Source organism: Austrofundulus limnaeus, unplaced genomic scaffold (genome assembly GCF_001266775.1).
Source record: "Austrofundulus limnaeus strain Quisiro unplaced genomic scaffold, Austrofundulus_limnaeus-1.0 Scaffold5, whole genome shotgun sequence".
In the NCBI taxonomy this organism is placed as follows: Eukaryota; Metazoa; Chordata; class Actinopteri; order Cyprinodontiformes; family Rivulidae; genus Austrofundulus; species Austrofundulus limnaeus.
In genome coordinates, this window is record NW_013952407.1 from 2445143 (window position 1) to 2454222 (window position 9080).

The window sequence follows — 9080 nt, forward strand, 5'->3', positions numbered from 1 at the left end:
ATATATGTATACTTAAATGATGCAATTTTATTGGGGGGGGGATTATATTGACTGGATCAAATTATTGGGGTGGGGGAGGGTTATAACCCCCCCATCCCCCGTGTAAATTACGCCGGTGTATGTTAGGTGTATATTAATGGTTAAAGAACTTTTGAATTGACTTTCTACTAATCCTGCAGTGAATCAATAACTGAGGCAGTTGTTAGTGAAGATTTCTTTTTATGTTTTTGTTAATGTAGAAAAATCACTGAAAGGCCTCAAGTTCCTTTTTTTACCTGTGGAAATTAGGCTGAAATCTGAAGTTAATTCGCAAGGTTTTAAGCATMAATAAATAGTGAATATGTTGGTTTTGGAAGTAATTAGCCTTTATAGATGAAACATATAGGCCTATAAATGTTTTAATTTAGTGTATCAAATATGAAACAACCTTAGTTTTTGATGTTACATTTATTATTGATTAAGTAAGCTAAGCTAAATGAGATGTTATAAAGTTACCAATTTCTCTGACCACTGATATTCCTCTAAGTTGATAATTTTTGATCATTTGATCCTTCTGAACGAATAAATTCTTTTCTGTGATCATGAGATGTGTTGATCTTTTAACATAGCTGTTTAGGGAATAGGAAGGTTCTCACTGCATCACTGATGAACCTGCCAGCAATCCAACAACAGCAACAAGATAACAAGCATCATCTAAAATTAATTTAGTACTTCTGTGTCTTTTACCCAGGAGAGATTTGTCAGGATTCCAGCCTGTTCCACTCCTCTCCCTCCTGCTTGTGTTTCAGGTTCTTTTTCACCAGAGCTGGGCTGCTTGCTGTGGCTGCAGCACACGACTGTGACCGATCTGGGCTAATTACCAGGCTATCATCAATCCCTGTTTGCCTAATACTTCCTGCTTCCATTAGGGCTCATTCTACCTTCCATATTTCCCAAGTAAAGCTTGGTGTCTATGGCTGTGCCCTTCAGCCACACACCTACCACCTGCCCAACTCATTGATGACCACCCTGCYTACAGCGCCTGCTGTCGAGCTTTAACCACAACCCTGAATACTGATTCTGTACTGGACAAAACAAATGAGTTAAAGTTATTTTAAATCATTTTATATAAACTGAGTGAGAAAACCCACATTTTCTACAAGGTTTAGAGCATCTCTGAAGTAACTAAAACATTGCTTTTACTGTATTTTTAAGGAACTTGCTCTGTTTYATTTCTTACAGTTTTTCTCCCAAACTATTTGTTATTAATACTTTTTTCTTCAGATTGTTTCAGCTGTAAAAGAATCTCATTTTCCCATTTCTCACAAAATGTATCATTTCTGTTTGAGAGTCAGTTTTTGAGACAAGTAATGGATTTTTTAAAGAATTCCATAAGTCAGAATGCGATAAGGTGTTTTTGTGATTTCATTGTGAAGCTATGGGTGGTTCGAAATAAACAAAACAAAAAACTAAACAGAAACTTGTTTTCTATTTTTTTAATAGAAGGTTGACTTTTTTTCAAGACTGCTCTAGTTGAGTTCTGTAAAGACATTCAGAAATAAGACATTGATAGATTTTGCCTTTGCAATATATGGAGGATTTTAGGTTATTGCGCTGAGAGAGTGGCCTTGATGCATTCAGAGTCAGGTGGCCTCAGAAATGAGCTTCTCCTCATTCACAGCACACACCGACAGATCATTGCTCTCCATCAGCTGTTTGCCAGAAAAGATTTAGTTTGCATTTAGGTCAGAACATTGGTTTGACGTTTTAATCCGCAAACTTAGAATTCATGAGAAATACATTCTGAAGAGGTTTCATTGAACTTAATTCAACAGATGTTGCTGATGAAATGGATGAAAAGAAGTGTTGCTCTATATCTGCTGTGCTGCACATTTGTCTGATTCTTCAGACTCACATCACACTGATAGTTTTTTTTAGCAGATCTGAATGTGTTGATGAAGTCACGTTACGCTGCTCAACATGGTGCGGTTGCTCATATATGAAGATGCCTMTTCTCAGCAAATGGCAGAAGAACAAACTCCTCATTCAGACTGAAACAATAACYCATTACAATGAGGAGTGTAAGATGTGGATTTTTCTTGTTTGTTTCAGGGCGGTGGTGTCAGGGCTGGTTATTTTCTGCGACCAGTCAAAGGACAGATTGTTGAAACAGCAAAATGAATCACAAATACGTGTCTGGTTGAACCCAATGTACTGTAAGTGTGACAAGTACAGACCGATTCAGACTCTGAAGTGTGATTAAATTTTGATTAACCCATGCTGTCTCAGGCTCTTCGGGTTTCTGTGAGGTCTGACAGGCCATCTTTTACTGAGGCAAAATGTCACAACCTCTGTCTGCACAATGTATTTCCTCACGCTGATGGATTTTCAAGGGGTGAATTTTCTGAACAGCATTCCATTATTTTTCTTCTACTGTTCGTTTTCTGGGGCAGATTGATTGTCATACAATTTTCTTTACAGATGTAACCAGAATTTGTGAGGCTGGATGAGGTRAATTGTGGGTTTTCTGAAATCTGTGAATTCATGCATCTCATGTGAAATTCATATTCTTCCCTTATTCCCGTTATTCATTCCTTTACTGAAAATATCAGTTAACAAACTTTTTTATGACTCATTGAGACAGATCTGACAAATTTAGAGTTAGATTTGGGACCAGTTTTAATGGCATCCATCCATCCATCCATCCATCCATCCATCCATCCATCCATCCATCCATCCATCCATCCATCCATCCATCCATCCATCCATCCATCCATCCATCCATCCATCCATCCATCCATCCATCCATCCATCCATCCATCCACCCATCCATCCATTCATCCGTTCACTGTTCATCATCCATCTGTCCATTTATTCAATTTAGGGTACAGATTTCAATTGAAAACATTTTTATGTTGTCTGCTCGTGCATAGTTTTATGTTTGACTTGAAACAATAAAAAGCCACRAATCTACCTGTAATAAGAATTACCGTCCAGTTGAATCTCTTTTCAACATTCAAAAAAATTGTGTGAAGTTGATAGATTTTTTATAGATTTTTTAATTAGTTAGGTTTAAATAGGTATTAAAATAAAAATATTTCCAGGCAAAGTTTAAAAGAGAACACCATGCCACACTAAACTTTAAGTCACAAAAGTTTCATTAGTGACTGAGATAACTTTAATCAGCATAATTCTGACTGTGTGACAGAGTTTTTATTAAAAACCAAGCAAATTTTGATTATGGGAGAGATTTAGATGAAACTGCTGATGAGATTGTGTCAAAAGAGGGACTAAAACCCAAACAGGCTTTCTGGAGGAGCTGAATAAAGCTCAAAATGAAATTACTATAATGTAAAAGCAAAAAGGCTGCAGATATCAAAGTCAATACTGATTTTCACTGTTTAATCAGATTTATGGGCCTTCGAATGGGGCCTCATCCATCACTGTCAAAAACAAGTTAACTTCTGATCAATAAATGTCACTAAGACTGCATCCTCTCACTGACTGAATATAACACCAATAAGACAATAGTTAGAGTCAGATTTTGGCAAGTCATGCAGTTAATCTGTTTTTTTAATCTGTGTTGATCATTCATTTAAGAGAGAGATATGTAAAGCTAAAAAGGTTCCAGCCATGCTTAGTTTAACTCATTGTTTTTGTCCTGTCTGCAACACCTTTATGGAAAGATTTTAGGCCTGTATTAATCCCCCATTTGTGAATGAACAACAAATGATATTAGTGTCWCTTTTAATTTATTTTCAAAGGATGTTTAATCATTTACAACTTTATCAGTTATGTTCAATGATGATAAACACGCAACATTATAAACCATCTTAAGAGCTCAAATTTGACAAGCTTATTTATTAGCATCTGAATATGAGATTTAGGACAGACTTGATCAGTTTTTATGTTTGGTAATTGAATCTTGTAAAATTCAACATCAGATTGATGAGAACTTGCCAGTAAGACATCTGTCTGTCAAGCAAAAGAAAATAAATGTGCAAATATTTAGTTGGAGTCTRGATGAATTCAAAGTGTTGGAGGCACCCGTGACAAAACTGAGGAGAGTGTAAGACAAGTTTGAGACACAAAGACTCTTTTACTGTTTAAAAAGAACATTTGTTGCACAGATTTTTTTTGAACATGTTTAAAATGCAAACAACGAGACCGCGAGTCTTTTCAGCTCAAGCCAGGAAACTGAGAACCACCGGAAGTTAGTGATGTGTCGATTGGTACTGAAATATTGATACCACTGACACCAGAACTTTATGCTCTAAAATTGATTCTAAAATACAAACATTTCATTCATTTCAGGTAATGTATCACATGAACACAGCAGAAAATAACCAAACTAATAAAATCTTGTCTAAATCATAGATGTGTTCAGTATGATATTATGTTCTTGTAATGAAAATTAAGAACCAGGGTTTCATGTTTATTGTAGTTCTTGATATTGGAACACTTATTTTAATTGTTTTKTTATTTTATTCCATTTTTTTATTGGTTAAAACACCATTTTCATGTATTTTGATTATGTCCTTTCRGTCCTTTCCCTGCTCCCCCGCTGTCATGCGAATATTACGGGTTGACATGTTGGTAATTAAAAWTAAAATACTCTGATGTCTTGCATTCTTTATGAAGCAGTGATTTGAAATACATTAATTTTTTTTCAATTTGCCAGACATATTARGGTAGGTGTATTTGCGCATAGTATTGGCATTACTTGGTATCGGAATGGAAATAGGTGGTATCAAACATAATTACTGCAAACGTTTAGAAACCTCTTAGAGACTCCCTCATGAATGATGTTCGCCAACTAGTCACATGGAGATAGGTGCAATCGTTACAATTAACTATTGGTRACTATTAAAATTGTGTGCATTTATTCACTAAAACACGTACAAAATAAACAAAACACACCTGATTTGTCCACGAGTTCATTAATGGGTCAAAGCATTCAAAAGCTAGACAAAAAGGGCAATGGTTGAAAACTCATTTGCATACTGCGGTAATCACATTTATTCAGGTCCTAATTTGTTCACCCGRCGTCTGAGGCCTGGGGATTTGCAACTAAGTGCTTGTAGCCATGGAAACATGGCTAAAACTCAAACCAACTCTTTTAAAAACAATTATCAGTGACATTTTTTATTACATGAGGCATTCTGGCTGTGCAGTTGGAACAGGTTGAACACCCACATGCACTGTCTGCATGAAGCTCACTTTTCCACAACACTGCTGGTTGACTGTCGGTGACAAGTCGTTTCATCCCTGGCAGGGTTTACGTCAGTTTTTTAATGGAGAAGTGGCTGCTTAGACATTTCTCACTTTCTGTATCTGGTTTTTGATGTCCCACATGCCCCACAGCTCTGACAGCTTCCCCTCTGCTACCTGTGGCTCCGCAGCACGAGAGACAACAGAGGAAATTTCCTCCCTGTAATCCTGGGAGGGATAGTCTACAGATGTTCCTATTTCTGACAAGCTGCTTTCTTTTTCTGTGTAGTTTTTGGAACTCGGGTGATTCCCCTGAACACATCACAACTTCTGCGATCCCTTAATGTTTTATGTTTCTGTGTCAGAGGCAGAAAGTAATGACAACGTGTGATGGATTGTCTTTCAGCGCCTCCTCCCACAAGGTGCAAAAAAAGAGACAAATTATAAAAGGAGAGAAGAAAGAGAGGTCACTAAGATATTATTTTAGGTAAATGTTAAGACATTTGGGGAAATAAAGTAGTGCGTCTTTTTATTTAGAAGGTAAAATAATGTGCACACACAGAAACATCATTGACCATGAAAATGTGCAGGAAGTTGTTCRATGTTATGCGTTTACTTACATAATAACATGCCATTCTTCACTACCAAAACCCTTCTTTACTGATACCCAAATTAAAGCAGTTTTGAGGAGTAACAATGTGAAAACACTCAATAAACTCTTCATAAACATTCCCATGAGTCTTGGCTTTCYTCTRGAAGCAGGAGTTCATACTYAAGAAYTCTCTTGGAGGAGAGACGAAACGTTTCATTAGAGAAGAACCCYTCCAGAAGACCTATACAATTTTTTTCTTTTTGAGTTCATAGGAATGCTAAARGGCTAAGTTTCTATTTTCCTGCAGCTGCTGGCTGCACAGCTAACGTTAGCTTTAATATTAACAGGAGCTGCTGTGGCTGCACACCTTTCTTAGATAAATGGATCCAAAACCCACTGAATTTTAATTGGCAGCAAACACAACTTTTTGTCTTATCCTTTGTTTGGTTTTATTTATCATCTGTGTGTTACACAACATAATATTTATTTTAGTTAAGCTTTAAGCTCACATGTAAGCCTAAAAATGTCAAATCAGACTCTTGTACAAACACAAATAATTTTGATAAAGACATATCCCAAACACAAAAAGCTATGTTACAATGCATTTAAAACTATTTCAGCAGCTATAAAAGTACCAAATGAAGTAAATCCAAATAGCAAAAAGGTTTCTTTCAAGATACTGTGGAAGCTATTTAACATAATGAACATTTTACATTATTCCTGGGAGGAACTCTTCCCACAGCTAAAGCTCTTAAGACTTCAGAGTTGTACAAAGTTAAATTTCAYTATCAGTTTTTGTTTTTTAACTTTCTGTCTCAACAAATGGCTGTAATCCCAGAATCAATCTCCATCTCAGACATACAACTTGTTCCAAACACTGAATGGTCCACGCTTTCTGCAGAAGTAGTGACTTTTCTTCCCTTTTCGTAAGCTTCATGTCACACATTTAATTTGTTCAATCTGTTGTCGAAGTACAGGTAAAATGTTCCTGAAACAAACTTTCTGCCACTAGGAATGTGTCAACTGACTGGTTTAAGACCATTAAGGTTACATGAAATAACCGTGGCAAAATTTTTATCTTGTATTTTTTTTCCAACATTCTTTTGTATTTCATGTTAACCATATTTTATCTCAGGTTTCAGAGATAAAATTACAGCAAGAACACAGGCATGTCAAAAATAAATTTACACTGTTTAGTCCAGGGCTGGGCAAAACTGGTCCTTGTGTACCGCTATCCTGCACGTTTTACTTGTTTCTCTGCTCCAAACACACCTGAATTGCATGAATGGGTGATTACCAAGGTTCTGCAGAACTTGGAAGAGACAATTCATTCACTGAATCAGGTGTAAAGAAGCAGGAAAACAAGTAAAGCATGCAGGATAGCAGCACTCGAGGACCAGGATTGCTTAGTCAATATTGTAATGTCTTCTTACCAAGAAAATTGATTATTACTATTGTTTTTTTATTTTTTTTGGAATTACTGTTATTCTGTTGGAAAACATGACAAAATTCTTGCACGTGAAAAGAATTCAATTGCCCTGGCAGCTGCCACAGAAATGTTMGGGGAAAAAAGAAATGTGTTTCATTTTTATAGCAAGGGCAATGGCTGTCATTTGACAAATGGATGATCTCAAGAGAAGGACAAACATATTATGACCCATGCTTCACCCTGATTGAGCCAGCATTTTCCTGATTTACGGCACGTGTCTCCTGCTCACACAGATTCTGCTCCACAGCTTCATATACACATCAGATGTATTTTATTCTTCACATTTCCAGGAACTTAATTATCTGCAGAGCACTCTATACCAAGAAGAAAAAGAAAGAAAAACTCTCAGATTCTGCCCCTCTTTTTTTTTTTTTACTATTGTGCTATATCATGACGTGCAATTAGGGCAAAAGTTGTACGTATAGGAATATTCAGTAAATGCTCATGCACGCAAGTCCCCATTTGCAGTCTAGTTCAAAGCTGAAAGCAACTTTTGGAAAGATGGAGAATGTGTAAGCCAGAGAGCAATCAGCTCTATGAAGATGTAAGCAAAAGGCAGGGCTTTAGAGTTTTCCTCCCCTAAAAAATGTCTACATTCAGAGCTGCTGCTATTGCATATGTTAGAAAGTGTTGGAAGGGAGGTCTTTTTGATGAAAGTAGGCTTCCATGTAATTTTAAAACCATAGTTTTGAGGAGCTCTGCTAGAATATGGATAGTAATGAGGACTGCTCACTGCTGCTTGTTTCCTTCTCAGATGAACACAGCAGTCGCAGCAGAAAGCTGCCCCAGTTCTCAGCTGCTGCCCGTGCATTTGTCACGACAAACTGACATCACCACGACTCTCTTTAAATGTGGGGTTTATTAGTGTGTATGTGAGTGTGTGAGATTAGCTTTTATGTGTTGGAGCTGTTAAATAAAGCAGTTCTTTTTATTGACCAAATTTGTAGAAACGGGACATATGCAAAATTCATTTTTTTAGTTGTTAAATACATTTTGTTGTGTCCTTGGGAGTCTCTAGGAGGKTGAAAAGTTACTCTCCTGATGCTGCAAAGAAATRTTTATATTCTGTTTTGGTCATATTTTTCAGCCCGTTCAGTTTTCTTGACATTTTCTGAGTCTATTACATCAAACTGTCTGCGACAGAACTGCCAAATAAGGCCTGGACTTACCAACTACGATTTCCTAGTCTTAATTCTCCTCAGACTCTGGGTCCAACATGTAAGGCTGGATGGACAAGTCTTCTGTTGTTGACATCTTTTAATTAAATTGTAAATAAAATGTTTCTGCAAGTCTGCCCTCGCTCAAACCGGAGTGGACCAGTCTGGAAGCTGGAGTGGGGGGCGGGGCTTGAAGTGTCTGAAAGGGAACAGTAACAAAACCAGCGGCTTTGAGCCACACACCAGAAAACGAGTGAAAGAGGGGCTGGTGAAGTTAGAATAAAAAGGAATTCAGACCAAAGCATTGCAGTTTCACTTTATAAAYGACACAACTGGATGATTTAAATGTAAAAAGGAAGGATTTAAAAACATATGTCTACTTTAAGTAAAATAAAAATATGTAGAGATTCTGAAAATACAAAGCTTTTTGTTCTTCCCTTTAAATTTAACATACAATATGTGAATCAGCTGTAACTTCTTTTGAATAGCTAAAAAAACAGAAAACAAAACTCTTGTTTAATAGTTTATACAAGCAAATCTGAACTTTGAACATAAATCAAATATYTTAATTTAGAAATATTGGTCAATTGTTTTCTATATTTTATTTAAAACTTTTTTACAAGAAAATTATTGAATTGTTTTCTTTTAAGTG